Source organism: Lupinus angustifolius, chromosome LG07 (assembly GCF_001865875.1).
Source record: "Lupinus angustifolius cultivar Tanjil chromosome LG07, LupAngTanjil_v1.0, whole genome shotgun sequence".
Lineage (NCBI taxonomy): Eukaryota > Viridiplantae > Streptophyta > Magnoliopsida > Fabales > Fabaceae > Lupinus > Lupinus angustifolius.
In genome coordinates this window covers 16,253,519-16,262,262 of record NC_032015.1, presented here as the reverse complement: position 1 = coordinate 16,262,262, position 8,744 = coordinate 16,253,519, and positions in this window count along the sequence as shown.

Genomic DNA, 8,744 nt, shown 5'->3' with positions numbered 1-8,744 from the left:
CATTTTGGAAAGCATTTTTCGGCAACTCCGCAAATACAACATGCGGCTAAACCCCGAAAAATGCACTTTCGGAGTAGAGGCAGGCAAGTTCCTCGGTTTCCTTCTAACCAGCCAGGGGATCGAAGCAAATCCGTCCAAATGCTAGGCAATCATCGATATGAGAAGCCCCTGCACGGTCAAGGAGGTCCAACATTTAAATGGGCGACTAGCCGCGCTGTCCAGGTTTCTCCCATCCCTTGCGAAACACTCACTTCCGCTGTTCCAGTTATTGAAGAAGAGCAAGAAGTTTGAATGGTCTGAGAGTTGTGAAGCGGCGTTCAACACTTTCAAGCAATACCTGGCCGCCCCACCTATTCTCTCCAAGCCGCTCCGAGACGAAATCCTGTATGTATACCTGGCCGTATCTGACGGAGCGGTAGCAGCCGTTCTGATACGAGAAACGACGGAAGGTCAAAACCCGGTCCATTTCACAAGCAAAGCCCTTCAAGGCCCAGAATTAAGGTACCAAAATCTGGAAAAAGTGGCATATGCGTTGTTGGTCGCCACACGAAGACTACGCCAGTACTTCCAATCTCATACAACAATTGTCAGGACTAATCAGGCAAATTTTGCATAAGCCAGAGTTGGCCGGGCGGATGATCACATGGTCCATAGAGCTCTCCCAATTTGACATCCGTTTCGAACCTCGCACGACCATCAAGAGCCAGGTCCTATCTGACTTCGTGGCCGAACTAGCCGCACCAGAGGGCGATCCGGAGCAGGTATGGACCATCTTCGTCGATGGATCTTCTAACCCAAGAGGCAGCGGGGCCGGAATTCTGTTGGAAGGTGGACAAGGAGTAACCATTGAACATTCCCTTACTTTCACATTTCTAACGTCCAACAACCAGGCGGAGTATGAGGCATGTATTGCCGGGCTACAACTAGCAAAGGAAGTGGGCGCCCGTAAGGTATTAATTTGCAGCGATTCCCAATTAGCTGTATCTCAAATTTCAGGTGCATATCAAACCAAGGACGTCCTCCTCGGAAAATATCTGCTCAAGGTGAAGGAGCTCATGGCCAACTTCGATGAAGCAACCATTCAACATATACCCCGAGAAAGCAACGCCCGAGCCGATATCCTGTCCAAACTCGCCAGCACCAAATGCCTCAGGAACAATCGGTCTGTCATCCAAGGAACGGTCTACCACCCAAGTGTCATGGCAGTAGAACGGGTAGAGATCCCAGACGACTGGATGGGCCCTTTCATCCGATACATCCTCCATGGCACCGTACCTCCCGACATGAAGGAAAAACAACGGTTCTTCAGGTGTTCCTCTTGGTACACCCTGCCCCGGGGAACATTATATCGACGAGGATTCACCGCCCCCTTACTCAAATGCCTTGGTCCAGAGCGGGCGGATTATGTCCTCAGAGAAGTTCACGAGGGAAGTTGTGGGCATCATTTGGGCGCCGTCTCACTCACTCGCTAAGAAGTTCACGAGGGAAGTTTCAAGCTCACAGAAAGTCAAAATAATTTGTCTTTGCAATGCAGGTAATTTCTTAGGGTCAATCACTTTGCTACAAATTGCCTTGAAGAAGAAGCATAACCTAGTTATGGTTCCTCGAACTTTTTTTAGGTATAAATGATCGTATTCCAATAGGCAAGAAATGCTCCATAAGTACATGACAATCATGAGATTTAAGACCTTTTAACTTGAGGTCTATCAGTGATACGAGGTTCTGAATGTTGGAAGAAAACTCTTCTGGAACTTTAACACCAAGAATAAATTTACAAAATTCCATTTTCTCCTTCCTCGACAAAGTATAAGCTGTTCGAGGTTGAAATGTACGTTTTCCCTTCATTATCGTTCCCAATTCCTTTCTTATTCCCATACTAACCAAGTCCAACCTTGCATTCAAGCCATCTTTGGTCTTGCCAGGGACATTGATTAAGGTACCAAGAATATTTTCAAACACATATTTTTCAATATGCATAACATCGAGGAAATTTCTTACATATAATGAACCCCAATATGGCAATTCGAAGAAGATTGACCTTTTCATCCACCAACTTGTGACAATTTCTTTTTCAAAAGGTTTACCAAAGTTAGTATTCAAACCCTTTAGCTTTTGAAATAATTGGTCACCTGTCAACGGAAAAGAGAACGACCTTCTTCATTGTTTCCATCAAATGCTTTTCTCCATCGTCGATAATGATGATTTGAAGGCAAAAATCTACAATGACCAAGGAAGACATTCTTCTTATAGTGTTCCAACCTCATTGAAAGAATATTGTCTTCACATACAGTACATGCAAAATGTCCTTTTATACTATATCCAGACATATTACTATATGCAGGGAAATCACTGATTGTTCCGAACAACATAGCCCTCAAGTTGAAGTTTTTTTCCCTATACGCATCATATACATTTATGAATGTCTCCCACATTTGCTTCAAGTCTTCAATTAATGGAGCTAAATATATGTCTATGTCATTTCCTGGTTGTTTAGGTTCATAAATTAACAAAGATAATATAACATATTTGCGCTTCATGCATAGAGAAGGAGGTAGGTTGTATATCACTAACATCACTAGCTACATACCATGGGAGCAACTTTGAACACTATGTGGGTAATTCCATTCATTGACAATGCAAGGTGTAGATTTCTTGATTCTTGACCAAAACTAGGATAGTCGTGATCAAATTTTCTCCATTGATGAGGAGAATCTGTAGGATGCCGAAGCTTTCCATCTTTAATCCTTTCTTCATCATGTCATGTCAAATTCCCATGTCAACTTCTTTGCATCTTTGGCATTGCTAAACATACGCTTGAATCTTGATTTGATGGGAAAATACCATACAACCTTTTTGGGAATTGAGTCTTCCTTCTTATATCGTGATGCATTACATTTAGGACAAAACCTTAATGAAGCATACTCATTAAAAAATAAGATGCGATCATTTTCACAAGCATGTATACTAGTTTAGTCCATGCCTATGGAGCGTAACATTTGTTTTGCATCATAGGTTCGAGAAGAGAACATATTATCTTCCGACAACATATTCTTCAGAAGTGCAAGCAAGTCAGTGAAACTCTTATCAGTCCATCCATTAACAGATTTTAACTTATACAACCTTGACACCGCTGCCAATCTTATAAATTTAGTACAACCATCATATAATGGTTTCTCATCATCACTTATCAATCGCTGAAACATCTCAAGACAATCCTGAAGATCCTCTTCGACAACGTTTGCCATTTCCTCGAAACGATCGTCTTTCATATGCATCTCATCATCACAATCTATAACGTCTCTCGTCTCACCATGTCTTGTCCAATATGTGTAACTTTGATCAATACCCTGACATACTAAATGAAATTTTAACTCATTTAGAGTAATTCGGTTTGAGTAACAACATCTTAAGCAACGACGTGCAATTCTACTAGGGTTTTCAACATTCTTAATTGCAAACCTAACAAATGATTTCATTCCTTCTTCATACTCATTCGTCAATCGATTGACACTCATCCATTTTCTTTTAAGAAAAAATATAATGAGCATAAATCCCTAAATTCTGGAGTTAAGCTCACCAAGTACAGCAAATGCATTATTATGTAATTAAAAATGGGAGAATCCTAACTCATAATATAAACTAAATGATTCGGAACTCGGAAACCCCAACTCAATACAAGCTAAATGAGTGAAATCACTTTCACTCATTTATAAGGAAAATATTTATAACTCAATACAAGCTAAATATAATGTAATTAAAAAGGCAAATAACTATATGAGAAACTCACTTTCAATTTGGTGTTGAATGCGCGAATGATGATTTTGAGGTTAAACGAGTGAAGGATTTTCGAATGAGTGAATGATTTTCGGTGTTGAATGAGTAAATGATTTTGAGGTTGAATTACTTTCGAGGTCGATTTGGAGAGTAAATGTGTTTCGCTGCTGAGTGAATGAGTATTGGGATTGCTAATGAATGTGTGAGAATGCGGGAACATTATAATTTTTTAGGGTCTGATAGTATCTTCAACAACGCATAGTGAAGATGGCGCAGTCAATGATACAAAATCAACAGTGCATAGTGAAGGTGGCGCTATCAATGATACCTAATCAACAACACAACCTTAAGGAAATATTGTGGAAGAACACCCCATTCAAATATAAAGAAGGTAAGTGTTCCACAACGCAATCTTAAGGAAACGTTGTGGAAGATATAATAATTTTTTTAATGAAATTCAAATTAGTAATTACATTATGACATTCGATTAATGAGAATTAATTAAATATATAGATCAATAAATAATGACAATAAATGACATTCAAACAATTAATCGATTAAGCACTATGTTAAGTAGAGGAAATAATTTTGTTGATAATATCGACAACGCTTCTTACCGAATGCACTGTTGTATAGCTAAAATAGAATAAATGAGATATAAGTATTCAACAACGTTGTTTGGTGAATGCACTGTTGAATTCAACGTTATCAACAATGATATTTGGTAAATGCCTTGTTGAATTCATTGTAATCAACAACATATTGTTAAAAAACATTGTTGTATTGTTATAACGACAGCGCAATAAAAAAAAGCACTGTCGAAGACCATTATTCCTAATTCTACACAGTTACGCAAACAACAGAAATAACCTGAATGCATACAGAAACAGAACATGACAACAAAATGAATATAAGAACACAACTGAATTTATATATTGAACATTAATTACAATGTAATGTTTACACTGAATTGAATTCCCTAAGCTACAATTTGTGCTACAATATGTGCTACATTAATTGAATTACATTAATTACATAAACCAAAATATATACATTACATTGAATTCCCTAAGCTACAATCTGTGCATAACTAATCTGCTATACATTTAGCTATGATTTGTCAACAGAAATAAGTACAAAGTTTGACCATTGTTCTCTAATCTGGTTGACTTCATCATCTGTATATAATTTGCCATCAATCTAGATTGCATTAGTTGGCCATTGCTGAATGATCTCCTTCATGAATTTCAGTATGTAATAGCCGCAATCTACCTCGTTTGTTTAGCAAGGGGTCTACAATTAAAATGAAGTAAACATATAAGTATGATATTAGTTGGCCATTACAAATATAATTGTTTGAGATGATTTGTGTCAATACCTTTATACGAGTCCACCTGATTTTGGGACTTGGTATCTTGTTTCTAGCACGACTAAAGCTTCTGTAAACTCTCACCGCACTAACCAATAGAAAATGTGCTTAATTACTAAACAAAAAAATGAAAGTGAAAGTTTAACTAAAAGTTTAAATGAGTAGTCCACTTACCTAGAAAACATCTCTTTCACAGCGGGGTAGTTGTTCATATCACCATATGCCAATGAGTCAGAGTAGTATATTTCTTCATTGACCCGATTGATGGCAACCAAAACCCAATGATCCCTAAGAAAATATATGTACATGGTTAGGAAATGTTAAGCACAACAACCATACTAAACAAAGATATATAAAAGACAATTAAAAAATGATCACCCGATATTAAAAGGTGCAAGAAATAAATCTGCATCTTCTTTATGATGGAGGAAATTATCTGTAATTCATTATGTTTTTTCCCAATCTCATTTTTGTCACCCGACACCAAAGCGTTAAGATGTGGGGATATGAACATCACATTTTCCTTATTTACCTTAATAAAATTTTCATACAAGTATCTAATACATATAACACAAATGTTAGTTAATCATAACGCACCGTCATGCAAAAGTGAGAAGGTAAGAAAACATAATTTACCTCATATATATACATACAGTAGTTGCACCTATACAATCACGTTTATATACATCCCTAACTTCATTGATGCCAACATATTCATAATGTCATCCCCGAAGACTTCCTTGGGAATTGATATAATTATCATATCATCTCCCAACTTCTGTACATGCTCCAACAGCTGAGTACAGTAGTTGGTAGTCTTCTTGTAGCTCATATCCCCAGTAGATGGCTTTAAGCTCACATCCCTCGAAGATGGCTTAGACATTTGGGTGCTAATGGGGGTGGAATGTACATTTTCCTGAAATATTCAATAAAAAGTATATCAACTATAGATCAATATATATATAATATGAGTGAGCATAAGGTGAAAAATCATAACTTAGGAGGAATTACTTGAACAAGGTCTATTGGCCAAGCCACAAAAGTGCCTATAGCCCCTCAACTGTGAAGATATATTCTTCGAGAGGAATTGGCAGCAACGCATTATCATCGATTGCAATGTCAATCGAGACCTTCACATGATGGCGTGTATTACGTACATTATGTAGCATAACATCGGCCGACTTGTGCACTTTCCCAACACCCACTACTCGACTAGTTGGGGTATCAAGAAAAGTTTGCAAGAATTGATTCTCTGTATATAAGTTAAAACATATAATTAGTTAACGACTAATTAAAATAAGTTAACTAAATTACCTCAGGAATGGGAATCAGAATGAGAGTGTTGTAAGGTGCAGGTGTGCAACTCTCATTGACGATTGAAGGAACAGTGCTAGCATTACTAGCTAGTCGTTGCCACTCAGCTTCCTTCGCCTTCATTGATTGCTCAAATTCGTTGAACCGTTCCATGACGCCATCTAGTTGATTTTGAACCTGGCTCATTTGGGCTTTGGTTGCACGCTTTGGATGGGGGTACAAATGTCCGCTGGCTAACCCCAAATCCTACAACTTGAATACAGCTAGGGTAGATAGGCAGTCCTAGTGCCTTGTCAAGTATTATGCGACTATTCAGGTTTGTCTTCTTTTCTTTTAGGGTAACCTGACCAATCAAGAAAAAACATAATGTTAATTAATCACATTTTGATAAATAAAGTATGGAAATTAAGTATAATTAAAAAATGAGCACTTACAACACGTCTTGCCACTTCTTGAACTTCTTCATTGTCGATGACACCATCCTTGTTCTTACAGGCACCCACCCATAGAACATAGAGTTCTACTCCATGTGGAGTCATAGGTGTATCACTTTTGTTCTCCAACTAACAAAACATAATCAATAATGATGTAATTAGATATATATGCATACAAAACATAACCAATAATGTACTTACAAATTAACAATGCTTACAATTTTTCCTCGATTCCTCTATACCCCACTCGAGAAGCTTAGTATGGATATAAAGGTTTGGATGCCATCTTGCGGTTTTTATTACTTAAATTCTGAAATAATAAATAACATTAATATAAGCAATCATATACAAAAACATATATACAAAAGTCAATACAAAGAATACGATTTTACCAGGAAAGACTCGTATTGTATGCGTAGGGTGACAAAAGACTTCCAATACTCTTCATCAAAGATATTTGCATATTTAGTTGGAGGTTTTAGGTTGACATTGCCATCAGCATCTCTGAGTAATTTTCCGGCATCAGTTCAGAATTGTCGGAGAGCCTTGCCAGCCGATTTAAGGATATAATCCTTATGCTCCTCACCAACATCAAAAGTTGACTGAAATAAAAACACATATACATTATATATTGCATAAAAACACATGCATATACGTAAATTGCATGAAAATGTAAAACATATACGTACATTGCAGAAAAACGTAACACTTATATGTACATTGCATGAAAATACAAAAACTGAAAAATAAACTTACTGTTATTTCATTCCAAATAAGCTCCTTCATGGTATTTCCTACATCACTCCATTTCTTGAATGTTAGCTTCAGATTCTTCCTAACAACAACACCAATGTAACTTACCAATGCGTTGCTACCCTTCGAGATTAATGGTTGACCTTTAGAGTTCCATTGAACTTCTATCTTCACATCCTTGCTTCTTTACCGAATGACATTCTTCATGGAAGTCATTCCACGTGGAGGTCGTTTTTTAGAAACAATTTGCTTGTCTTGTGGAGTCGGTGTAGCTTCGTCACCACTGTGAAAACCATGATCGTCACTTTGGGAAGCCATTGATGAAGTTTTTTTGGTTTATGAGGGTTTGTTGAGAGTATGAGGGTTTGCTAAGAGTATGAGGGTTTCTTTTCGATTAAGTTTGAGAGCATAGAGGGAACGATTCATATTTTAGATATTTAAACTGTATTACCAATTTAAAAACGCATATTAACAGTAACATTGTTGAATAGGCATCTTCAACAATGCATACTAAAAGTAGCATTATTGTATTGACATCTTCAACATTGCATGTCAAGGACTGCGCTGAGAGCATGAGGGTTTCTTTTCGATTAAGTTTGAGAGCATAGAGGGAACAGTTCATGTTTTAGATATTTAAACTGTATTACCAATTTAATAGCGCATATTAACAGTAGCATTGTTGAATAGACATCTTCAACAATGCATACTAAAAGTAGCATTGTTGTATTGACATCTTCAACATTGCATGTCAAGGACTGCGCTGATGCTGTGTATCCAGTTGTTCACTACTTATTTTCATTAACACATCTTCAACAATGCATGTTAACAGTAGCGATGTTGTATTGACATCTTCAACAACGTATATTAAGGTTTGCACTGTTGTTGTGTATTCACTTGTTTACTACTTATTTTCATTAACACATCTTCAACATCACATGTGAAAAGTAGCGTTGTTGTATTGACATCTTCAACAATGCATATTAAGCTTTGCGATGTTGTTGTATATCCAGTTGTTTACTATTTATTTTCAATAACACATATTCAAAAATGCTATATTAATTATACAATGTTAAACTGAACTTATTTTCCAATTTAACAGC